This window comes from Alligator mississippiensis, chromosome 7 (genome assembly GCF_030867095.1).
Source record: "Alligator mississippiensis isolate rAllMis1 chromosome 7, rAllMis1, whole genome shotgun sequence".
NCBI lineage: Eukaryota > Metazoa > Chordata > Crocodylia > Alligatoridae > Alligator > Alligator mississippiensis.
The window spans coordinates 80,012,389-80,038,600 of NC_081830.1; the positions used below are offsets into that span (position 1 = coordinate 80,012,389).

Here is a 26,212-nt window from a genome sequence, read left to right on the forward strand (position 1 = left end):
AAAGTCAATTACTACAATCACAGAGGATAATGCACAGTAACTTGCTCTAAGTTGCTTGAACATTTATTTGACAAAAACATGTTTGGCTCAGTCTTTTCTCCCCAAGGATATGTGATTCAATGAATGAATGATGTTCTTTAGGGTTCCACTGGTTGCTCTGAAAATATTAAGCATCCAGCCTGGCAGCAGGATGAGTGCTCCTGCCTCCCACAGAGCTGCTCAGTTCCTGAAGCTCTCAGAACCTGGCAGGATCAGGCCTGGATGGCAGGGAGCACGTATATTTAAAAGTGCAAAGAAAGAGGAACAATAAAAGAGAGATTAAAGAGTCTCAAAAGGATAGCAAAGTACACTCACAAAGAGCTGCACTTAGGTAGTAGTGTATAGCCTGCCCTGTTGCCAGCATTCATATTAGGTAAACTTTTACGGACTCTGGCTTTGAAAAGTTTACGTTTCCCTGTGCTCCAGGTACCAAGAACGCCCCTGGGTATGCCAAAGGCTGAACCTGACTCTGTGAATCTGTTCTATCAACTACCTTTTTCCCCCTCCCTCACTGCAGTAGCTAAGCTCCTCACAATCGGTATGTATTTATCCTCAAAACAGCCCCGGGAAGTTGAAGTGCTACTGTTCCCATTTTCCAGATGGAGAAACAAGTTGCAGAGAGACTGACTCACCTACAATCACATAGCTGGTGACAGAGTAAGGAATGGGACTGGGGTCTCCTATGCTAACTTCCTAACCCGGGGGTTAGCAATTTACAGCTGGGAGCACCCCCCTTGTGCTCTGTAGAGACAAGTGGCAGTAGCAGCTGGGTCCTCGCACCCACCCTTCCACCTGCTTCTCACCCAGGGTGGGTCATTCCAGCCCACAGGCAGAAAAGGTTGCCTACCCCTGCCCTAATCAATGGTTAGCATCCTTCTTTTTCTCCTCATCCATCACTAATGAAGGGATGCTGTAAGGAGAGAATAAAGACCTTGGTCTCCCAAGTTCTTGTGAGATATTCAAAGCTATTCTACTCCAGCACAAGTGTAGTGGAAGCCAAACAGAGGAACAAATTTACTAGGTTAACTGCTAGTCATAGTTCTCGAGTTCAGGCACCGAGGCATCAACACCAATGGCTGGGAGGAGAAAGCTGCTGACCATTCAGCATGGTGCCACCTGGTCCACCAAGGTGCACACCACTTCAAGGCCCAACGACTTAATACCGAGGCGGTATAGCGGCAGCAGAGGAAGGAGAAGGAGACCAGCCCAGGGCTGCAAATCTCACTCCCCCATGCAAAAACATGTCCCCATGTTATCCCCCCAATGACTCAATAGTGAGGCAGTACGGCGGCAGCAGAGGAAGGAGAAGGACACCAACCCAGGGCTGTGAATCCCATTCCCCCATGCAATAACATGCCCCCATTGCCAAAGAATGTGTGCATCTAGAAACGAGCTGCTCAGTCACCTGAGGACCCATCAAGCCTGACGGACGTCATCCTCTATTTCGAGGGACCACCAACTACGAGTTCAATAGTAGGTAGTTCTCAGGTTCCTTCTCCTAACTTGCAAATATACAACACTACCAAGAGGAAGTCAGGGACCATACATGTGCATGTCTGCATCTAAAGAGCCGGGCTGGACACTAGTTTTCTTCATGCTCAGGAAGCACATTATTCTGTATTTTCACATGTGCTACTAAGCAGAAGCGACATGGTGTCTGTACAGTGCTCCCATCGGTGAAGAACTGCAATGGTAGTGCTGTTTTTCACTTTGCACTGATAAATGCAGCTTGCTACACTTGTACAGTAAAAGATCAAGACCAAAGGGCTTGGTAACATAAATAACATCCCCAAGCTAGAAAACTGCCAGTATTGTATATGCAAAAAATAGCAGTCAGATGTGCCAATTAGAGCACTTGGGGATAAACTTGGGATTTATATGTACAGTTACCCACATACAAAAGTCCACCTGAGCCTAAACATTTTGCAAACATAGCTTAGCCACCCACAGCTAAAACTTTGTCTCTGAGACCTTAGCATACAAGATCAGTGCATGTAGCAAGGAACACAGCCAAGATGTAGGTACATTTTTGTATAAGCTGCCACAGCAGGGCTGGCAATGTTAGATATGTTAGGTGCCCAGCTGGTATAAAACTGCCTTATCTTCATTTTCTTCATGGCACTTTGCCAGTTTACAGTGTCTGAGGATCTAGCCCAAAGTCTGTCCTAAACAGACCCATGGCTCAGATTTAATAATATTCATTACTTATTCAGAAATCTATAACTGCATAGTTCTCTACAAAGCTTAAATAATTCATGCAAATATTTCCCTGTTTCAGACATATTAGAATCTGGTTTGTATGTAACAACCCCTATAAAAATAGATATAAAAAGCCATCAGTTTCTGGATGCAGTGTCTCATACAGTGATTATGGGCATGGACGTTTCCTCCCACAGTGCGGAGCTGTGGCAGAAGGCCATCTCTGTTTCTCCCCATAAACTCTGCTCTGTGATGATTTGGTTCGGATGGGCCCAGCAGAGGATACACACCTTACCCTGTCTCTTTAGGTAACTTGAGCTGGATACATTCCTGAGCGAGGGGGGAAACCTGCTCCCTCTGCCTACGTGACTGGCATCACATACCTGGGTGGGGGGCTTGCTCCCTGGGGAGCTAGGAACTGCCAGTCTGCCCAGCAACTAGCGATGCATTTCAAATTGGTTGGCTGACAGCCACCGGGTGCTGGCCTCCATTGGACCAGGTAAATAAGGTCACAAGGGCTATATAAGTTAAGGACTGCCCAGGAGGAGGGGGCAGCAGCCATGAGGAAAACTCAGAGAGAGAGAAGAGTTGAACCATCTGAAACTTGCTCACTGTCTCAAAACTCATGATCAAGGAACCACCTACCTCTGGATGATGCGTGTGAGTAAGCTACCTGAGATCTAACTAGATATATAGCTTGCAGTAACTCAGATGCGTGATCAAAGGCTACCCAGCCAGAGGAGTTTGCTTTATGGGATTTCTCTGATATTGCTCTACCCTGCACCCTATTTCAACCCTACGCCTTGTAACCAATAAAGTTCTCCTTTGTACCTAGTGTAGGAGACTTATTGGGGGTGGGTCTAGATTATGCCTTGGGGTCCCCTTGGTTCGGCTGACTAAGGGAGACCACTACTTGTGCTTCTGACTGAGGGAACCATCCCAAGTTCTTGAAGTGAATCAAGTACCCTCGAGGGCTACTAGGCCTGTGTTTCCCAGGGTGCACAGAGCCAGAATCAAGCCCAGCCCTGGGTGGTGGCAGTGGAACACCCAGGCTACTGGGTGTGCTCCAGGAAGGGGGTTGGCCAGACGTGAAGCGCCCCCAGGGAGGCACTTGGAGCCTGGAAGGTGGTCAGGCTCAGTGAGGTGGGTGGCTCAATGCATAAGCGCCCACTATTCGCCTGCCACATGAGCAGCATAGATACCCAAGCTCGGAACAAGCAGTGTAGACATATCCTATGAATTCAGGTTCAAAAGAAAGCAACTTAGACATTACCACAGCAGTTGCTGTGTTTGCTGCAAGAACACCAGGAGATACAAGATTGTCATCATCTTGACAAATCTTGCAGCCATGGGTTCATAGCCCATGGGCTATTGGCTTCTTGATGAGAAAGTGCACTGTGATCATCATACTGGGAAGATCTAAAAATGCCTGGCAGTGGCTTAACTAGCAGTGACATCCTTGGTAATGAATTATCTGGTAATGCTAGCGTGTTCAAAAAGTTACAAAGCACAGTTTATTTCTAGACTTTAATTTGACCCAAGGCTACAGCAACCTGGCTGTCAAAGCCAGAAAGGATGTCTGATTCAGAACTGTTTGAAAAGGTATGGCATCTGGCCTGCTGGTTTGAGATTTAAAAAAAAAATCTTATAACCACTATAAAACTAAAGTGTCAGAGCTGTGTATGGAGAAGCTTCTGTTTCTCTGAGAAATTCACTTATCCAGCTAGGTAAACTGGAGTGTGTTATTTATGTTTCACAGGAAAAATAGGTAGCATCAATCATAAGAAGGTGAACAGTAGGGGTCAGGAAAAGCACTGGGGGGAACCCCTTATCACTTTATAAAAAGGTTTGTGAATTAGTCAAAGGCATATTAGCAAGCGACAGGAAAGGTTGGAGAAAACTGGTACACGATGCCAAAACCCACACGCCATTGAATAGCTCCACTGTTTAGTAATCTAAGTGGCTATTCATGCCATTAAGACTGGAACTGACAGCATTGACAAAATTTATTATAGGACATTTACTCTGGACTCAATAAAAATTGCTCCAATATAAACCGTGCCAGATCCACTGACATATATATTATCTTTATTAGAAAGGCATCTTGGAAAGCAAAAATTCATTATGTATTTTAGCAATTAATTTCTCTGTACAAACTTCTTAGTATGAATTTAGTGTGGACAGATGCAAAGGAGCTTCGCAGCAATATCACATTAAGCAATGCTGTAGTTGCTTGTGAGTGGAAGGTTAAAACAATATTTGTTTTGTTCTGCAAAGCCCATTTATAATCCATGCGTTGGCTTACTCACTTTAACATTTACACTGCCTTTGAAGCATATATGTCCTGAGCACTAATGAGAGTTACACACACAATTTGGGCAGGCTACACCCCTTCGGCAGATGGCATTAGTTATTCCTACTTCTCTTCATTGTTCTTGTTTGACTTTAGAAATACATGGTAGATTTTTTATCTTAACATGGAAAGAAATAGACACCAGAAACTCAGCTGGATCAAGATTGCAGCATTGGGTTCCACTGATCCTCAGACTGGATTCAGGAGCGGGATCTACCGAGCCTCATCCTTTCTTGCAATACAGCAAATTTCACTACTGAACCTTAAAAGGTGGCATGCTACATAATAGGGATAAAGTGGGTCTCTCTGCTTAACTCTGAAGAACAAATGGGAAGTGCAGCAATGAATATCACTTTCCATTCACTGGGCGTGTCTACATGTGCGCATTTACCACCCAGTACAAGCACACATCTATATGCGCATGCCTGTACTGCACAGTAAATATAGCAACTTACACCAATTTGAGCGTAAATTTGATACCTACATCATGCAGGTATCAAATTTATGCCTGATTAGTTACTGCACAGTAATGCATGTGTAGATGCCTTACTGTGTAGTAACACTGTGAGTGTGGACTGACTTGGGACTAACTTCAGTCCTAAGTCAGTCCACACACAGTGTTAATGCACTTCAATGCCTGTGTGTGTAGACACTGGCTATTCCCACTTTACTGCACAGTAACTTACTGCACAGTAAATTTAAGCTGGCATAAATGCACATGTAGACATGCCCACTGTAATGGTTTGAAGGAGTGAGAGGAGGATTTTGAGCCCTTTTGTCCTCCAAGAATAAAGTTTGGTGTCTCCTGATGGCTCTTTATTGTAGTAATAGTTAATATTGGAAAAATATTGCCCGTCACCTACTCATGACTTTCTGAAACTTTGACCTTTTGGGTTGTTATATCCAGATTCACTATCCTCTATCTGCTTGAAGGTGAAGGTGATATTTGCTGGAAAGTAAAATAAAAACAAAAACAAACAAACAAAAACCTCAGCTATTTTTCTTTAATTCAAAGAGAGTAGGAAGAAAATATACCTTATTATTAAAATAAAATACTGTTTTGGTTTTCAAAAGCTCCCACTTGAAAGCAGTGGGGTATTAGGTTGGAACTGGGCAGGAAAACAGTCTTCACTGAGGGGGTAGACTCAGGGTGTCTGGTTCAGTGATGGGCTCAGTTTTGAGTTGAGCAAGCTAATTCTCTGCCCAGGTTGTAAGTATGCACCAGAGTCTACACGCTTTGGTGTGTGCATTGTGGGAGTGCAATAAGGCATACCTGGCACAGAGTCCTGCCTTATTCAGTGCACATGTTTTACAGTACATGCAAAATAATAACATGCCATGCTTCAGGCATTGGGCAGCCAGTTACAGTAAAATCTGTCCTGACCCAAAGGAGTCCAGGTTCCTTCCTCAGACTGCACAAATCACATGGGATTCTAGCAATATCTACCTGTTATCATAGATTTCCTAGATGTTAAGGACAGAAGGGAGATTCTTATGATAATCCAGTCTGATCTCTTGCAAAACAAAGGCCACTTAATTTTCTCTTCTAAAAAAATGAAGGAAGACATTGCATCTAAATGTTTCACAAATGAGTACTCAGCAGTCAGGAAATGCCAAACTGAAGGTTGCTCACATGCAGTTAGCTGTGTTCCCTTGTGCACATGCCTTAAAAGGAAGTTTCTATTTCCATGGTGACACACTGGTTCCCAAATAATGTCATGTCATAGTATTCTGTTTTCATAAAAACCTTGCAAAGTCCTCAGGGAATGTTGCAGAAGCTTTGCTGTTAACGAGTGTGCATTATCATTTGTTAATGAATGGCATGGGGTTCCCCTGTCTACTATACAGTACCATGTTCACAACAGAGGATCCTTAATAGTAGGATGGTAGCCTACTACAGTGCCAGATAATAGAGGCTAATTATGGAGCCCAACTCACTGCTGCCTCCCACTGTGGCAGCACGGCTCCCCGCCCCCCTCCCTCTCCTGGCAAACTCATCGTGCTGGGCAAAGGTGAAGCATCTGTCACCTGTTGCCTGCTCAGGGCAGTGCCAGGCACTTGGGTTGGGCTGCTGCAGGCCGGCAGCATGGGCAGTGGCAGGGAAGGCGATGGAGGACTGCCGAGGCCCAGTCCAGCCCAGCCCTGCAGCCCAGGGGCATAGGCAGCAACTGGCCCGTGGCAGCCCATCCCTCCCTCTCCTGGCAGCAATGCGAACCATCACAGTGGGTGGAGGTAAGGCACCTCTCACCCACCACCTGCTTGCAGTGGCACCGGGTGCTCGGGGTAGGCTGCCGTGGTCCAGTTGCTGCCTATGCCCCTGGACTATAAATCCAGGCCAGACCAGGCTGTGGCGGTCCGCTGCCTTCCCCCACTGCTGCCCGTGACCTTGGCCGGCAGCAGCCCGCCCTGAGCGCCCAGTGCCACTGTGAGCAGGTGGCGGGTGACAGGTGCTTCACATCTACCCACTGTGGTAAGTTTACACTGCCGCCACCAGGAGAAGGAGGGGGATGGGGATCCATAGTGCAGCTGCAGCCTGCCAGAACACCACAGTCCCCTTCCGCTCAGGCTATTGGCATCTGGCCACTGTGGGCCCGGGTGCACAGTCCTGGATGCATGAATGGAGCCTATCAATACCCGCACACACACACCCCTGCAATGGGGGGATTAAACCCTCACTTCCAATCAGACTATAAGGGGGTCTGGCCCTGCCCCGGCTCCTGCCACCAGCCAGTGCATGAGTGGGCAGGTGAAGGGGCTGGGGACCCCTGACAAGGGCTGCTTCCTCTCTCTCCCTCCAGGCAGACCCCAGCTGGGGTCCCTGCAGGCTACGGTGAGGGTTTAAACCCCTCCCCAATCATATTCAGGCCTGCCCGGGCCCTGCCATGCCCCTTCCCTTCACTTAGTTTCCCTCCAGCCAAGGGCTCGTTCTAGCGCCCCCCGGCTTCTGGCCTGAGCCACAGCAGGCACACACCTGCATTTCCGGAGTCAAAAGTGAATGTCTATTCACTTGCAAATTGGTTCAATTTATGCAGGTTAAACTAACCTGCAAAGATTGAATCAATTCAGACTCCAGCTTTTTGAATGTCTGTCCCTAGCCCGAGGCACTCCTTTCTCATGAGAGAACCCATAAATGTGGGGCCTGGACATATTGAAAACTTGCAGATTAGACTACTAAATCCATGCCTTCCAGCAATAAAGAGATGGGTTTAACGCAATGAGGAAGTTGAGAGAAGCTGCTTTTGCTACATTGAAAAAAGTGACTTGAATGAAAATGTATTTATCCCTAGGACCTGATAGCCTGTTGTGTCAGAGGATGCGAGGCCAGTAGAACTAGCAGTAAGTTCTTATTGCAACGGACAGCTACAGAAAAACACCTTACAGACCTTGACTTTCAAAAACTGCCTTAGGAATAGGATTTCTTCCAACATTACAAAAGGAAAAAAGAAGTATAAATGGTGCAACTGATGCAGTACATTTAAGTAAACCTCTGCCAAAATAAGACGAATGAGGATTGACAGACCTGTTGTTCTAACAAAAAGTTTATCATGGTCTCTATGGAAATGAGGTGTCCTTTTCTACATAGACTTGCAAACTTGAAGAGACAAGAAGAATAGACTGACTAGAATCTCAATTATAGGGAGTACAGTAGGATAACACGGGCACTATGTATAATTTCTGCCGACACTTCAAAACCCTCGCGACACAGTTTTGACTAAAAGTCTAAAATGCAAATGGCACTGCACTTCTGACAACTCACAGGCTCCAAAAGAATAAAAGAAAAGACTTTCCCACAATGGTCTCTGAAAGATTAGACGTGTTATTGTTAATGCTATGTAAGAAGTGGACACTAATTAATGCTAAATTGCAATGGAATTCCTATAGTTTCCCATATTTTACCTTCACAGCTGCACTAAGGAATTCATAATGAATAAAGGAATTAAAAATGTATATCAAAAGGCAAAGGGAATGATTTTCTACTTATTATTCCACATGAGCAAACTATTTCACTAGACTAAATACATATTGTTGGATCTGTTATAGAAGGAGACCACAGCTTCAGAGAGTGCTGTTTGCAGAGAACGAAGCACTTATCAAGGGATTAGGAGACTCAGGTTGCTTCCTTGAGCAAGTCATTTCAACTCTCTGTTGGTCCTGAGTTTTCCTATCTGCAAAATGGGAATAACCACACTTTCTCATCTCCCAGAGACTTAAGTTGTAAACTGTTTGGTGCAGAAATTGCCTTTTTGTCCTGGGTTTATTCAGCCCTAGCACAGTGGAATTCTGGCCCAGGATCAGGGCTGCCAAGTGCTGTAGCAACAAGAATAATAATAATGGGGATTAATTAATGTTAGATAAGTATTAGGGACATAAAGCACCAAAGTTAGATACTAAGTCTGCTAAGTGGAGCTGCTACTGCAACCTATCATTAAGATTGCCGACCTGTTTGCATTCTAAGGCCTGTTCTTGCCAGCGTCAAAAATTCGGATGACATTTACTTTGAACCATGTTAGCATCCCCTGTGCTTTGGAGCTAAATCAAGGAATGCTAAATTTGGCAGGTGGGGGACTTTTGGTCAGAGATGGGCCTTTTTGATGCTTTTAAAAGCCACAGTTTGCACATGCTCAGTAAAGGCCCTCTAGATTTTAATAGCTAAATTCCACAAAATTTCTGTCTGTATTGAGCAGGGCTTTCCCAGCAACTATAGCTCTGGGATGCTGCAGCCATGCCATACCTAGATTAGGACCTGAGAGCTTGTCTCTCCTGTGCTTTCAATAGGCCCTTTACTGGGCTTCAGCAGGGTAGAAAAAACCAGCTGCTAAAATTAAATATAGAGACCCCAGGATACAAGGTGGTGGGGACAGATAGGAAGTGCAGGTTGACCATGGGGAGAACATGGACTGAGACTTGAGGTGATATTGTGACGGGCAAGGAGATTGGGACTGAGACAGAGAGAAAGGGTTTTGCAGGAAAGTGTCTAGTTCTAGGAGTAGGCAATGGTAAAAAAGGTTCAATGAACCACAAAAGAAACTAATATTTTCCTTGCCTTTGGATAGCGGTGAATTTTTGTGCCTCTCTGTGGGGATGTAGTTTAGGTGAATAAATTATTCATAATACTGCTCATAATACCTGCATCCCAGACTCACACTGATAAAACCTATAGACTAAAGTGCACCAGGGTATATCTTTATATCTTTATCTGTCTTTTATACATAAGTGTGTGTGTGTGTGTGTGTGTGTGTGTGTGTGTGTGTGTGTGTGTGTGTGTGTGTGTGTGTGTGTGAAGGTGGCTATTGTCCGAGCAATAGAAATCAGAAAGCACTGCACGCAAGAATAGGGTGATGATCCTTTGGGACAGAAATATACAGGTCTGAATAGAATGAATTTACATTATGTTTGCTCTTGTGTCGGTATATGGGATGGCAAAGCAGAGGACTACTTCAGTCTCATAGGCGTTGCATATTTTCTTCAAGCAAAGCAGATCTGTGTTCAAATCCCCAACCAGGTACATTCTCAGCAAGCCGTCCTATTGCTCTGCCACCCTCCTGTCTTTAACCTCCACCCCAGACATCATAATGAGGAGAGCTGTCAAAAGTGCTCCGTCTTGCTCTGTCTTCCCGTTGAAGTCAAAAATGCAACTTCCAGTAACGTTCGTGGGGGCAGGGTGAGGCCAGCGCTAAGCACTTTCACACCTTAGGTCCTGGATGCCGCAGGGAGCCTGTGTATCCGCATTTGTCCTCAGAATGGACAAATCCAGTTTGTTTGCCTTGCAAACAGATATTTATTAGGAGTTTTGAGTTGATCCATCTCAACACAGGAGGCCGAAGCTCTGATGCAGAGAATCGGTGACTTACACCAACTGAGAACCTGGCCCAGGGACTTGAGTGTCTTTTCCTATTCATTTGTCTGCTTCAGAGACATCTGTTGCCCTTGCAAATTAACCCAACTTGACACTCGCCGAGGTGTTATCAGCGGTGGCAGTGTACTTTTTCTGCAAGTTCTCATCTCAGATATTTATTCCAGCAGTTCTCACTTTCATCTCTTTACCACTTCTACTACGCTGTATAAAGCTTCAATTTGTCTTCTCAGCTTGGATTGAACAATCCACCCTCGCATTACTCTGTCATTGCCCTGCACGTATATGTATCACTGAGGAAAAACGCCACGTGGCCAAGATAAACCCAGGTTGTCTTGTAAATAAGAACGGGAGTTCCCTGCTCAAGGAAAATACTGAGGGGTTAACTAATGTGGCATCAGATGAATTTCCCTTTTTATAATTACTCACTGCATTTTTTTTTTAAAAGATGTCATGCAGGCAGTCCTGATAGTCATAATGGGCAATCTGTACAAAAGAACAAAGGGAAATAATGTTAATAAAACATTGTGCCCTGAGAGAGAAATATGCTTCATGTATCATACATGAGAAAAGATAGTTATTTGATGTAAAATGGAATTGTGACCTTGCTGCGGGAACGTTCATTACTTTGCACCATTTGGAAGCCCATTAATTTGGCGGCTGTGGTGTTAAGTCGGAAAAAAATCACTCATCTCTGTGGCATTTGTTTGCGAATAGCCAGGCTTAGTAAGGAACATTTGGTACCATTATTTAGAAGAAGGATTGTGAAAGGAATTCCATATGACCTTAACGGGGTTACGGGAACATATTTCTTGTGAAAAATGAGGTAAATATTGGGAGTCAAGCCTTTGGAAATGTAGGCCAAGTACAGGTGGGCCAAGAAGCAATCACTCGGTGGTTTGATCTAAGAGTAGATTCATAGATTCATAGATGTTAGGGTCGGAAGGGACCTCAATAGATCATCGAGTCCGACCCCCTGCATAGGCAGGAAAGAGTGCTGGGTCTAGATGACCCCAGCTAGATGCATATCCAACCTCCTCTTGAAGACCCACAGGGTAGGGGAGAGCACCACCTCCCTTGGGAGCCCGTTCCAGACCTTGGCCACTCGAACTGTGAAGAAGTTCTTCCTAATGTCCAATCTAAATCTGCTCTCTGCTAGCTTGTGGCCTTTATTTCTTGTAACCCCCGGGGGCGCCTTGGTGAATAAAACCTCACCAATTCCCTTCTGTGCCCCTGTGATGAACTTATAGACAGCCACAAGGTCGCCTCTCAGCCTTCTCTTGTGGAGGCTGAAAAGGTCCAGGTTCTTTAGTCTCTCCTCATAGGGCTTGGTCTGCAGGCCCTTGACCATACGAGTGGCCCTTCTCTGGACCCTCTCCAGGTTAACCACATCCCTCTTGAAGTGCGGTGCCCAGAATTGCACGCAGTACTCCAACTGTGGTCTGACCAGCACCCGAAAGAGGGGAAGTATCACCTCTTTGGATCTATTCGTCATGCATCTACTGATGCACGATAAAGTGCCATTGCCTTTTCTGATGGCTTCGTCACACTACCGACTCATGTTCATCTTGGAGTCCACTAGGATCCATTTCCACTTCCATGCCACCCAGCAGGTCATTCCCTAGGCTGTAGGTGTGCTGGACATTTTTCCTCCCTAGGTGCAGCACTTTGCACTTCTCCTTGTTGAACTGCATCCTGTTGTTTTCTGCCCACTTGTCCAACCTATCCAGGTCTGCCTGCAGCTGTTCCCTGCCCTCCGGTGTGTCCACTTCTCCCCACAGTTTTGTGTCATCCGCAAACTTGGGCAGAGTACACTTCACTCCCTCGTCCAAGTCGCTGATGAAGACATTGAAGAGTATCGGTCCAAGGACCGAGCCCTGCGGGACCCCACTGCCCACACCCTTCCAGGTCGAAGCCGACCCATCTACCACGACTCTCTGGTTGTGACCCTCTAGCCAATTTGCCACCCACCGGACTGTGTAGTCATCCAAGTCACAGCCTCTTAACTTGTTCACCAGTATGGGGTGGGATACCGTATTGAAGGTCTTCCTGAAGTCTAAGTATACGACATCCACCCCTCCTCCTGTGTCCAGGCATTTCGTAACCTGGTCATAAAAAGAGACTAGATTGGTCAGGCACGATCTGCCTGCCACGAACCCGTGCTGGTTTCCCCTCAGCATAATTTGTCCTGCCGGGCTCTCGCAAATGTGAGCCTTGATAATTTTTTCAAAGACTTTGCCAAGGATGGAGGTGAGACTGACTGGCCTATAGTTGCCCGGGTCCTCCTTCCTCCCCTTCTTGAAAATGGGGACCACACTGGCCCTTTTCCAGTCCTCCGGGACTTGGCCAGTGTGCCACGAGCGTTCAAATATTCCTGCCAGTGGCTCTGCAATGATGTCAGCCAGTGCCTTCAGCACCCTCGGATGGAGCTCATCCCGGCCTGCCGACTTAAAGGCATCCAGTTCTTCCAAGTGACTCTGCACCACCTCAGGGTCTACGCATGAAAGTCTGGCGCCCTGCTGCTGCCTCTCTACAACCCCAGTGAGAGACTTGTCGTGCCCCTCACTTAGGAACACCGAGGCAAAGAACTCGTTGAGGAGTTCAGCCCTGTCCCCCCGTCCATCACCAATTGCTTCTGCCCATTTAGCAGGGGTCCTGTTCCTCCCTGGGCCTTCCTTTTACTCCCTATATATCTAAAAAACAATTTCTTGTTGTCCTTTACTTGGGATGCCATCCTCAGCTCCATGGTAGCTTTGGCCCGTCTAACTGCCTCCCTACAAGCACGAGCAGAGGAGGTATATTCGTCTTTGGTGATCTGTCCCTGTTTCCACTTTTTATGTGCCCCCCTTTTGGCCCTTAGGCTGCCCTGGATTTCTCTGGTCAACCAGGGAAGCCTCCTGGCCCCTTTCCCTCTTTTACCTCGCACAGGGATCGTCTCGCTTTGTGCCCGAAGGATCGTTTCCTTAAGGCACAGCCACCCTTCCTGGGCTCCCATCACTTCAGAACTCCTACTCTGCAGTGCATCCTTGACTAATTGCCTGAGTTCATTGAAATCAGCTTTCCTAAAGTCTAGCACTTTCACCCTACTAGTTACCTTACCCACTCGACGTCTTATGGTGAATTACATTACATTAGATGCCTTACATTTTGGTGTGTGTATTTGTGATGGTGTGTAGGTGTGTATGTGTTTGTATCAATAGCCAGCAGTGTCAAACTCACCCTGAGCCCTGGCCTGCATCTAGACCATGGGTGTCCTCCAAAGCCAGATGTGTAGGGCCACTGGCAGCTGTGGTGCACCCAGGGGTAGCAGTGAGGGGTGACGGGGCAGCAGTGGTACGGGGATGGTGGCGAGGATCCAGCAGTGGCAGTGCAGCAGCTTGGGTCCAGCAGGCACAAGGTAAGCCAGGGCTGTATCTGCACACCCCTCGTCTACCTCACTGCTACCAACAGCCATGTCCATCAGGACCCAGGGGCTCCAAATTCTCTGCCGCACCCCCAATTTCCTGTAGCTCAATGGCCTGGATGGGCTCGCTCCGCAGGCCACCCCTGAATTAAGCAGCTAGCTGGCATGTGCATAGGTGCAAGCTGTAGAAGAAATGTGAGGCCACTGAAAAGTTGACAGCCCTACGAACTGAAGCCCTCTCTATTCATTGAACAGTTTCAGCATGGGCAGCAGCAGAGAAAGCCAATGAATAAAGGCTGCCTGAAACGATCCTCCTTTGTTCAATTTCCATGGCCCATTCAGTCCTTGACCTTTCTTGCTGAGCCTGCTAACAAGAGTGTCAATTGTGGTGGTAGATTTTGTGATAGATACGGGGACTTCTCTAGCAGCTGGACTGGAACCACTACATTTTCTTCCTCAGGGACCAGTGAACAGCTCTTTGATAGTAGGGATTTTTTTTTTTCTTTGAACAAGCTAGCAGACTTTATGCAGCTGCAGAGAGTATTCCACCTGGAGATTGATCTCTTGAGGCCCAATCTTGCAAGGTACCAGCAACATCAACTCCTGCTTTCTCTGATGCGAGATGGCATAGCACAGGCCGTTCACAATCATAGTGGGCCTCATCCAAAATCCATTGAATCAAATTTAGAATCAGTAAGCAGATGTAAAGTTCCCACAGTTGCCATCCTGTCCTCTGTCGGTGTTCATTGGCATAGCCCCGCTGAAGTCAACATGTGCATGAGCAGAGAATTTGGCCCTTCCATTCTGAAGTTGGAAGAAAAAAATGGAGTTCAAGCATCTTCATCCTGACCTCATCCACTAGCCTGTCCACAGAGCAACGGAGACAGCCTGCAAAAATGATGCATGGTTCCCTTCGGAAGAAAATTTACTGCAGGAGTGGCTGCTTCTCCTGGAGGGGGTAGATTGATAGGAAAGGAGTTGATGGTCTCACAGAGACAGAGAATGCAACAGTTTACTCTCCTGCAGATGAAAGATCAGCTGCCAAACATTAAAGGTGTGTATGTGTGTGTGTGTGCGCACGTATATGAGATTTTGTTTTGCACAGATTTAACTGGATGATGGCTACCAGTGATGATGCAACAGAGTGTAGGTTTTCTTGATGGAATTTGTTGCTTTTTTTGTAACAAAGATGACAAGTGGAAGGGTTGTAAAACAGTACGCATGTTTAAAATGTGAACGTTATTAGTCAGGGAGGTGCAGTAAAGAAAACCTTTTTGCAAATGGAGAACTCCGGGCACCTCTGCTTTCAAACTGTTATTGGAATTTTAAACTATGATAATTGCTTCATAATGTATGCAATTTCATTATGAGTATGAACATTGCAGACAATATCCCATGTATCATCTTAGCTGTAGATTCAACTTTGACTTTAGCAATTTGCCAGAGCCAAATAAATTATGATTGCAGTATGCTTAAATGTAATTTATAACATAACTGACTGCATACTTTTAAATGAGTTCTTTTAATGGTCAAACACAAGTTCTACGTAGTTAGATAGGTACAGCTTGGAATAGCTGCAAGTGGAGACGTAAATATAGAGAGCCGGATTCTGGTCTCATGCTGGAGCTAATGCAATAGTGTAAAAATGGGAATAGAATAGAGATCTGATTTCTGTGTCAATAGAACGATGATTAGCACTTCTGAAAATAAGGCCCTCAATCCCAGTGACTGCATGCAGCTGGGTGAGGATTACTGGTAGCGCTGTCTTCAGTTAAGGTCACCTGACATCTCCCATGATAAGACCCCATTTTCCATTTTCAGTTTCAGAATGGTACCATTCAGGCTGAAGATGTCCATGATGTGTATCTCCCTTCGGCTGAAATTTTGGGAGTAGTTTCAGCTAACAATGATTCAGGTTTTTCAAGGGGAAGATGAGGGGAGATCGATTATTTTACCCATATTAAAAACTCTTACAACCATTTTGCTGAAAATATTTAGTAACTCCATGCTTTGGAGCAGAGAGTTGACATTTGGCAGGGAGGTTAGCCTGGCATCAAGAAAGAGCCTTTTGCTGTTTCCATGAAAAGCTCTCCATATTTGGCCAAGTGATAAGGCTTTGAAGGTCTGTTTGCATATGCTCAGTAGAGACTTGTTAAGAGTTTGGCAGCTAAAGTGTTTGCAGATTCCAAATTGAGCAGGATTTTCCCTGCAATTGTTGCAGCTGGCTGGTGTCAAGCACAGGAGACTTTCCGCTGCCCCCTCCCAGCATCCATTTCTGGTAGAGGAGGTGGTAGTTGGGTTCCTTCACCCCAGAAGCGTAGGATGAGAGATTTGAAGCAAAAAGCCTTAGAGGGAGACGGAGTGGAAACAGGGTGGAAGAGTGAAAGATCAGGCCTTGATTGGCAAGGGAACTGTAGCTGGAAGCCAGGAAAGGGAAATGGAGGGGCAGGGAAACAAAGACTGGATGCAAAGTATTTCAGAGACTGAATGGGCAAAGAGTCTCGGATAGGGAACTAGGAGGATTGGGACAATGAGCTGGTGGGGTATAGCTAGGCATCCTGAAAGGAGAGACTGTGATTTGGCTAAGGAGCCTGTGTTTGGACAATACGTGCAATAAATGCAAGATCAGCACTTAGCAGGTCCTAGTTTGGACCCCTAGTCCAAACTAGGACTTGCTAAGCACTGATACTGAAACTGGAACAAGGGACCAGAAGACAGAGGAGAGGAAAAGACAGGATCGGTTGACAGACTGAAGGGGGAAAGGGAAGGAGGGAACTGAATTCTGTCATTCCTGCACTCCTGGGCTATCGGCAAATCTCTGTAATATCTGACAGTGTGTGCACTTCATCCCACTCTTGGCTTAGGTCTGCATAACAACCTGCTATTGCTGCCCATTGCTCCCTGTGGCAGAAATGTGTGCAGTGGGTCTAAATGTCCCAGCCCTGCTGTGGGGCCGTGTGTTAGGTTCAGACTAGCTGAGCTTGAGGCTAACAGCAGAACCCAGAGGGCTTCAGGCTTGCCCAGGTCTGGCCATGCAAGTTATTCAAAACCATGAATGCTCTGCCCTGAGAAAAGATATCCATGTCCTCTAGTACTAGGGTGACCATATGTCCCATGGAAACTGGGTCATTTATAGCTTCTGTAGCTCAGTCCCGGCCAGCTGGTCAAAAGTCCCAGAGCGGAGTCTGGTGGGAATGCAGAGCCGCATGGTGCACCAGGCACTGCTGCTCGGTGGGAGCAAGGTGGTCAGACTGGAGTGGGGTGGCACCTTCTCCGGTCTACCTGCCTTTCTCTAGCCTAGCAGCAGTGGTGTCTGCCTGGCCGCCTGCACTGTGCACCATGCCACTCTACATCCCCCTCAGACTCTGCTGTGGGACTTTTCACCAACCGGCCAGGACCAGGCTACAGCAGTCATGAGTGTCCTGGTTTGCCCAGGACATATGGTCACTCTACTGAGAACCCAAGAAGCCGCAAACTCTGCCTGTTCTAACTAACAGAAAAGAGTAGAGAAGACCTTTGCAACTTAAAGAGCTCTTATGGAAGGTAAGTATCTAGTAATCACAACCCTGGTCCCATATGCAATTTTGAAGAAGTAGGTCACCTCCCTGTTCAATAGGGCTAACACTTTACAGTTTGGAGGAAGAGTGCACTGGGAAACAGCTGAGGGGGGATCCACACCCACCCAGGGAAAGGGCACAACATAGAAACAGCTATTATAATCCCTCCTTTTCTGATGACTTAAGATAGAGAGCTATGTTCAGAGGAATACAGTAACTACACCCACCTACAGCCCCTGGCACTCAAGACCCTACAAGATGGTGAGGTGGATAGAGCACTGCATCTGCTTCATATCATCCTGAAGATGTGGCCATGTATGCTGAGATGGGATAAAAGGCTGCGTCATCTATTGAAATTGGTGGAACTTGCATGCTTTTGGGCGCTGCACACCACCCTGCCTCAGGCAGTGCCTAGGAAGCTGAATGCAGCCCATAGTACGGATGGGGGTGGGTATATGGACTAGAATGATTTTTACAGTCTTTGGCAGTTAAATTAGTGGGGTAGATCCTGGGGCTGTGTAATTTATACCCACTGCGGATGTGGAGCAGTGGTTTGGAAGGAGGCATTCAATTTTGTATTAGACACTTTAATCATTGCAATGTGACTCAGGGCTTAGAACTGGCGCAGGGAGGGATCAAAATAAGTAATGAAACCTGCTCTTTCCCATGTTCAACACCTGATACATGCTGCTTTTCATTTGTTAACTCAGAGGTGGCATCGAAACTCAAAACTTCCTCTACTTTCTTCCCCTAGGGCCTTTTTGGGTAAAAGTTCATATTTTTAATAAAAACAAGTTTCAGCACAACTTCATCTCTCCACTTCATTCTCTTCCAGCAGCATGTTGCTATTTTGGGAAATCAAGCAAAAGTAAATGACTGCTGCTGGAGAAGATGTATGAATCCCTGCCAGTGACCAGGTGGTCATCAATCGTGTATGTTAAATGATGGAAAGGGGTTTTCCCTGCCATCATACTTGATTCCCTGCATTTTCGTCTGGTCCTTCCCCTAACTTTATGCGACGTGCAGCCACGTTCCTCCATTTTATTTCAATCTGGGATCTAATCTTCAATTTGATTTGAACTTAAAGGAATGTCGGAGCAAAGGGAAATGTGCATGGCTTGCTGTAAGTGTTTTTATGAATTGGACCTTTTGATATGGAGAGTTTCATTACAGCTAGAAAATGAGCTCACCATGTTCTCAATATTACAAATGAAAACGTTCCATTTGTGTTATGAAGATACAAGCTTATTATTTTTAGCCTGTTCCTTTAACGCAAGAAATGTTTAATGTGATAATCAATGTAATTGAAGAACTGAAAGTATAGAAAATTGCAACAAGCTAATGGGTGATAATGACTACAAATATAATACTGATGAATGGTTTGAAGGCCTCATATAGTGTAGTTAGGGGTATAGATACAGATATAAATAGATGTGCACATCGGGCTAATTTCTCCCATCCATAATCAGTTCTTAGTCAGTTATGATTCCCACTGAGTTCAATGGGAGTTATAAACTGCTATACTTGTGCAGGCTGAGTCATAATTGGCATAAGCCTGATCCACGCTCCCAAATATGAACCTGTGGGGTCCTCCCCTCCCCTGCTTCCCTCTTGGATATGGGTCCAGGGTTCTGATTCCCAGACTCTTACCTGCCATAAGAGCGCTTTAAGTTGCAAAGGTCTTCTCCCCTCTGTTCTGTCACTTGAAGCAGGCAGATTGGGGCTGGTTGGGTACAAGAGGACATGGATGCCTTGTCTCAGGATGGAGCAAGTTGTGTGGCATTCACAGTTCTGAAGAACTTGAATGGCCAGACCTGGGCAAGCCTGAAGCTCTCAAGGGTCTACCTTTAACCTCAAGCTCAGCCACTCTGAACCTAATCCCCTCGCATACTGCATTGTTATGGTGTCCAAGAAAGCATCAATGCCAGGCTAGAAGAGCCAGCCTGCAGAACCAGAAAAAAGGAAAAAATGCTATTTAAGATCTAGGCCTCTCCCTCCACCTGTATTCTAGGGCAGGGGAAATGTTCTGTTATTTTGGCATTATGTCACCCCTATCCAAACCGTCCTATACAAATCCGTTGTCTAACCTCTTAGCAAAACTATACAATCAACCCTGACACAACCACCAGATGTAATACCTTAATCTGCTATAGATAAAGCAGGGGACCGCAGCAGCTAATGTCCTGATGGTGCAAAGGTTGTTAAAATACCCTCAAGAGATCCAAGGAACAGGGCCACACACCCTGCTACAGAGAAAAGAAAAACTCCCACAGTCCATACAAATCAGACCTTGCAGCATAGGTGATGCGTAGGAGGGGCATGGAGGGGCACATGCCCCCCGCCCCGAGATTGGCTCCACCAGTTTCTGTGGGCAGCCACCACTTGCAACCCACCCCTCCTCACCGGCAACGCAGCTGGCGGCATCAGCAGGCGGTCCCCACTCACTGCTCACCATCCCCTCCCTGCACCACTGACATCACCACCAGCATGTGCAGACAGTCCCCACTCGCCACTTGCCGACACCGATGCTGGCAGCTCTAGGCAGTCCTCGCTCACCGACACCAGCGGCTGCAGGTGGCCCCCACTCACTGACACCAATGCCAGCAGCTGCAGGTAGTCCCCGCTCGCCACCATGGTGCCCCTCCAGTTTTGGGAGGCACCAGGAGGTCATGCCATGCAGCAAAATTATTTTCTGACCCCAAATATGGTCATGATTTAACCCTAAGTGGAGTGGCTAGACCTTCTAGCCAGGAACCTCTGGGTTTAAGTTCCAGCAGGAGCATTGGCACACCCCAGTCAAATCCCCAGCCTTGGCTGCACCCAACACCAAGTGCTTCTGAGAAAGACCTAAATTCCTGACACATGGAACAGCAAGAACACTTAGCAGACCCCATTCCTGCCACTGCACACCGGCTCAGATTATTACATTATAAACCCTTTGTTCAGCCTAAGGGATAAATATTCTTCCTTGGACACCTCTGCCTGACACTATCAGAGTGCTCCTGACCAACTTGTGCCTTTTGAGGGAACTTCCATCCTGATTTTTGGAATGATAAAGAGGTTGATTTATAAAGCAGGTACGGTGGCCATCATAGAGGACGCTCCAGTTGTCCTCTGTCTTCTATTGATATGAAATTGGATACCTTTATGTCTTTAAGAGAAATATAGAGGACGTAAAGGCATTGGGTTTCATATCAACAGAGGACAGAGTAGCAGAAAATTGGACTGTCCTCTATGACGGCCACCCTAAACATAGGACAACTTTGGAAGCAGTGCAGAGGCACCACTATTCAAAAGCTATCATGCCCCAGTATAGTAAAAGAATATCTGTGGTAATTTCTGGCAACTACAGCTCTTTAGCAAGTCAAAATTTGCACTGGGCAACTCTTTCCCACCCCACTCCCTCCCCCTCCACCCCAATCAGTTGCCCGTGTGCTAAGAAGGAAGGTGCTTTTTAAAATGCCCATTGTTCTTAGCTGGGTTGCTGACTGTGTATTCACTGGAGTGTGTATGATCCTGTTCACTGTATAGGTTTTTGAGCCCTTGTCTGAAAAGTTGCCCCGTTAAAACAGGTCAGGTGTTCTTTGTTGTTTTTTTTAAATAGCGCCCTATTTCATAGATTCATAGTCTGGGAGGGGCTTGTATAAACAGAGCTGCTGTTGAGGGCTTGGTAAAAGAATAACCCTCCATGGCTAGAGCAGGTGCATAAGACACTACTTGGCTCCTTGTGAATCATTTTTTTTGGCTGGTGAATTAAATATCATTTGCTTTTCAGTTCTTCCCCTCTGGTCCGTGGAAGGGTTCATAGCCTGAAAAGTGCTCTTATCATGCACTAGATTATCCTAGATTATGCCTTGAGTGATAAATTAGCCAGATGTACCAAGAACTATCCCATGGCTTTCAGTGTGAAGTAAAGAAGCTCATCTCTGCCTAGGGTATGTATGGCCCATGGTCCGATAGATTTGTTTGTCTACTCTGGTACATCTTGCAAGGCCGTACTAATGAGGATATGCACAACTCACTGAACTTGTGTCAGCAGAAGTGTATTGTTTCCTATTCCCTTGCAAAAGTTTTCTAAGCACATTACAAATGCAATAGGAAAAGGGCAGGGTGTCTGATCTGATGAAGGTAGAGGTTTGCTGACCGAACACCACCACTCCATCAGAACAGGGCCCTTTTCCTGTCACTGACTCCTCCTTTTTATTCTCTCAAACTGCCATTTAACATATCCCAGCAAAGAGCTGAGGAAAAGTCAGACAAACAAGCAGGTGCACTGCCCACTGGAAGCAGGTTGTGGGAGAGGTTAATTCACACAGAGATGAGCAAAGCATAATAGGGATGACATGGGCTCGTGGAGGGCAGAGGGGGCAGTGAACACATGCCCAAGGTATCCACAGTTAGCCCAAGGGGCATTGGCACTCTAAGCATCATCATTGTTTCACCTCCCTCCTCTCTCCCACATATTGAAAACTGCAGGGGGCAAACAGCATAGAGAAATCAAATAAAAACTCGGTTCTTTCTCCTGTGGTCAGGAGGGTCAGTCTCATCCATCCCCTCTGCAAAGAAGCCATGCAACCATCTCCCCTTTCCTTCTCCTCAGCGAAGCATCTACTCTTCTTCACCTGCCCCACTGCTCCATGGTGGGACAGAGACACAGAAAGCTGGTGTAAACAAAAGCCTCAAAATTGATTTTAAGCTCCAGAAAGGTCAAATAAGAATCAAGAAGATAGATGGGGCAGGTTTCCCTTTTGTCCCACTTCAGTGGAGGCCCCTGGCAACAGGACAAGATCAGGTGGCAGGGAATGTCTCTTCAGGGTTAGGTACAGACATTCAAAAAGCCTAAGGCAGAATCAGTCAAACCTACACCGATTTCTCTAAGATGCGTAGGTTGGATCAGGAGTAAATGGGGCAGATGTTCGCCCTTCAGTGGGGGAGGCACGCAGATGCCTGCACTGGCTGACATGGGCGACTGGTACCACCTTACTCAGAGGGGGCATGTGCCCCCCCAGCGACCAGTCAGCAACCAGGGGGTGCTCCCTCCACAGCTGATCTCACTGACTGCGGGGGGTGGGGGGAAGTCCCTGCAGCCAATCTTACTCTCTGGCTTCCAGGAGTGGCCACAGCACTCCCACTCCCTGTCCAGCGCTCGTACAGGGAGCACCGGTGCTCCCGCCAGCCCCCCTGCTTGTTGCCTAAGCGGGGAGCGTGGCCTGTCAGGGGATGCACCAGCGCTCTCAGGGAGTGCATGTACACCTCTGTGCACTGCCTATGTGTCGCCACTGCTGGATGAGGCCAGAGAGCAGGGGATGCTTCCACATGCCTCCCAGTGCAGCTTCTCTCCCCAGCCCTGCCCCACCCCAGCATCCGGCTGTCAGCAGCAGCAGAGGAGTGCCACCCCCCCAGCTGTCCTTGTTCAGCTGGCACAGGCAGGCAGGAACCAGAGCTGAGAGCCACATGGAGCTGTCAGCCAAAACAGGCAGCACGATGGAGAGCAGAGGTTTCCAACAATGTACCCCCCGCCCCCAGCCATGCTCGCCCTCAGTCCCAGCTCCTGCCATCTCTATAATAGCCAAGGGGTAGGGGCAGCCTGGCATTTGACTGGAGAAGATTGAGTGACGCTGAGGTTAGCATCTGCAAGGGGGTGGGGGCAGGGGAGCCAACAAAGGTGCCTGGGATGCCAGCAGACTATGACCTAAATTGAGTTGGGAGGGGATGTGGTATTGAAGGTCAATAAGCAGGCCTAACCTAAACTGATTAAGTCTACATCCATCCAGGTCTATCTTAGACTGAGTTCCATCCATACGCGAAAGAAGAAATAATTTGGGGGGGCTGAGCACATGTCCAGATGCGCGCACATGCACCCAGCCCCACCCCCCAGCAGGTAAGTCTGTCATTGGAAAGGGGTGTGGGGAAGGGCGCAGATTGACACCTCCACGATGAGGGAGGGAGTGGGGTGAATGAGGCCCTGGGCCAGGTCATGTGACGCTCAGAGCCTGGGCAAATAGTCCAAGCACAGCGGTGGGGGGGGGGCTTCCCACATCTGTGCGCACCCCGGTGGAGGCCTCCAGATCTGTGCACGGGGCAGAGGAAGGCTGCTGTTGCGCACTGGGCTCTGCACCCCGCCTTTGCCCACAGAGCTGCACAATGCTATGTGCCTGCTACTGCCAGACAGGCAGGAGACACACCGCTCCTGGGGTGGCAGCAGCAGTGGGGTGCAGAGCCTGGCACACAGCAGAAGCCCACCTCCACCCTGTGCACAGACTGGGGGGCATATGCCCCCCCAGGCCTCTCTGGGGTGTGCACAGTAACAGGAGCCCCCTCCCCACCTCATGCCCCTGGACAAACTGCCCAGGCTCCAACCATCCCACAACCTGGCTTAGGGCCCCATTCACCCCAGCCCCTGCCCCTGCCTCTGCCCCACTCCCTCCCACACTGTGGGGGCATTGATCTGCCCCTGCCCAGTCCTTTTCCCTTCACAGAGTAGACTGAAACTTGCCTGGCTGCCATGGCGGGCAGTAATCCACATGCCAGGCCTGCAATCCTGGCTGGCTATGATCCTGGCTGTGTGTCTGAGTGTATGTGCCCTCCCCACTGCTGCAGCAGCCTGGAGCCCATGGCTGGGCAGCCCTGTGGCCCTGTTCACTACCGTGCATTTAGGGGGGCTAAGCCCCATTACCCCCAGCTTCCGCCACCTATGGTTCTGCCATTTTTAAACCAATCTATATGCACTGAACTTCTATTCTGTTCCATGTTTAGTTTGGTTTTAGATTGGTTTCCAACCACTTATACCAGTAATGTGTAATGTCTATACCTAGCCTAGGTGTCTCTCTGGGCCGACATGTCTTGGTTCACATGCAGTCACAGAAGGCTGCCCATCTGCACCCACAGCAGCACCAAACAACACAGCGCAGAGAAAGCAGGAAAGAGAAAAGATAATTATCTTTCCTCCAGCTCTCCCTCCCCCACTCTCTGGCTGTGGTGTGCTGAGCGGGATTCTACATCCATCTGGGAGTCCGGTCAGACCTAGATTATCCCAAATGTGCTTCTCCAACAACCTCAGTTATCCAAAATGAGGTTGTGTCCCTAGTGTGTATTAATTGCATTGGAAATTAGCTCGATTATCTGAGGTTGTGTCCCTAGTGTGTATTAATTGCATTGGAAATTGGCTCGATTATATGAACTCCCGTTCATCAGAATCAATTCCATGTCCCTTGTGCTACTCGGTAAATCAAGGTTCAAGTGCATATAGTGCCTGTTGGAGGGGTTGACAATTGTCTATGCTTCTGGATTGCAATACCTCACCTCTCTGAAGCCACAGGTTTGATTCCTGGCAAGCCCTTCTCAGGATCTTTATATGGTCCTGGTTATCCTGCCTGGATGTTAAAAGTTTCATAAGCACAGAATTTTCCCTATCTCCCTCCCCCAAATACCCATTCTCTGTACCATGAAACATGCTGTCCTTCCTACCTGTTCGTTGGACTCCGCCCCAGAAGTGGTAGGCTAACCGACTCCTGTTTGTAAAGCAACTTGGCTTCTCTTAGCATAAAAGTCAGTATATGAGTTGCTCCTACTGTTTGTTTTATGTATTTGTAGGACCCTGGACACAGTGCAGAAAATGAGGTGAGATGTGAGCAGACAGTCCCTCAATTGAACACCTGACTCAGTATTTTAAGCTTCCTTTGATTGCTTATTTGTCAGAAGGCCCATGAAGTTTGCTATGGGGCTTTCTTATGTGAGAGTGATGCTCTTATGTGATACTTTTCTGCTTCTTATTAGCAAAAAGCAGAGTGGAAACAGCTTGCACTTGCATGTGCTTAAAGTTAGCAGCCTCCTCCTTCCAACCCCAACCCCAAGTAGGGTGCTAAGCCTTTTGTAACTAGGAAGACCCTGTAGATGTCCCATGTCAGATGAAGTAGGTACCAGAAGGCCCTTGCCACTATGCATAAGGCATGATTTTGCCACCAAAATCCTCCGTAACCCTGGGCAAAATTCTTCAGCCACATTTTTCAAAGTTGCTGAAAACACAGCTCTGTATTTGTAGTGCATCATAGATTTAGGTGCTTAATTTTAGGTGCCCGAATCTGCAAATATTGACTTCAGCCTATGACTCAGTGTTCCCACCTGTAGGATGTTTACCTGCCTTATCTCAATGGCTCTAAAGCACTTTGAGATCCTCAGACGGAAGCTGCTAGAGAACTGCAAGCTGTGCTGTTGCCACCCAACGTTTTTCCTGCTTGGCTGGGGGGGGGGGGGGTTGTGGGGGGGGAGATGTGTGCATGCTGACTGGTTTTGATTAAATCCTTAACTACAAACACACCATTATCATCCACTTCAAAAACAAAGCATTCTTAACCTCACCTTGAACTAACTTTCTCCTCTGACACTAGCTCTCAAAGAAAAATAGTCTTCAAAGGGCAGCATCCTTTCAACTTGAGCAACCTGAAAGAAATAATGATGGCTTATTATGCAGCAAAGAGAGGTCAGTCCATGCTCTAATTACTAAAGCAAGGGTTACTCAGTAGCCACCAATAACCTGGCTATTATTCCAGCTGTAAATTGCTTTGTTTCTGAATCTTTCTAATTGGTAATCAGTCTCATGCAAAACTGAAAACCTGGCTCGCTAAAGCATAAACTGCTGAGCCTCTCATTAAACACTAGTAGCAAAAACATCCCCCCTCCCCTGAGATTATTTACATTGCAAATACAGTGACCAACATTGTGATGCGAACAAGGAATACTAGCAAAGAGGCAATAGTTTGTCTAGATATTTTGCCCTCTTGCAAATACCAAGTCGTTGTTTCCCTGGG

The 26,212-nt window shown here is 47.1% G+C and overlaps 1 protein-coding gene across 7 annotated transcripts in view; it reads left to right on the top strand.

The window, feature by feature from the left end:
* LOC102572400 (calcium-activated potassium channel subunit beta-2) overlaps nucleotides 1–26,212 on the top strand; it is a 183,091-nt gene that overhangs the window by 73,911 nt on the left and 82,968 nt on the right. The window contains exon 1 of one of the 7 annotated variants that reach the window (XM_019478512.2): nucleotides 25,789–25,884. The exons of the other annotated variants lie outside the window; for them this stretch is intronic. The gene's annotated coding sequence lies outside the window, so the exon portion shown is untranslated. Of the gene's footprint in view, nucleotides 1–25,788; nucleotides 25,885–26,212 lie in introns of those variants that run through there. 7 annotated transcript variants of the gene reach the window in all.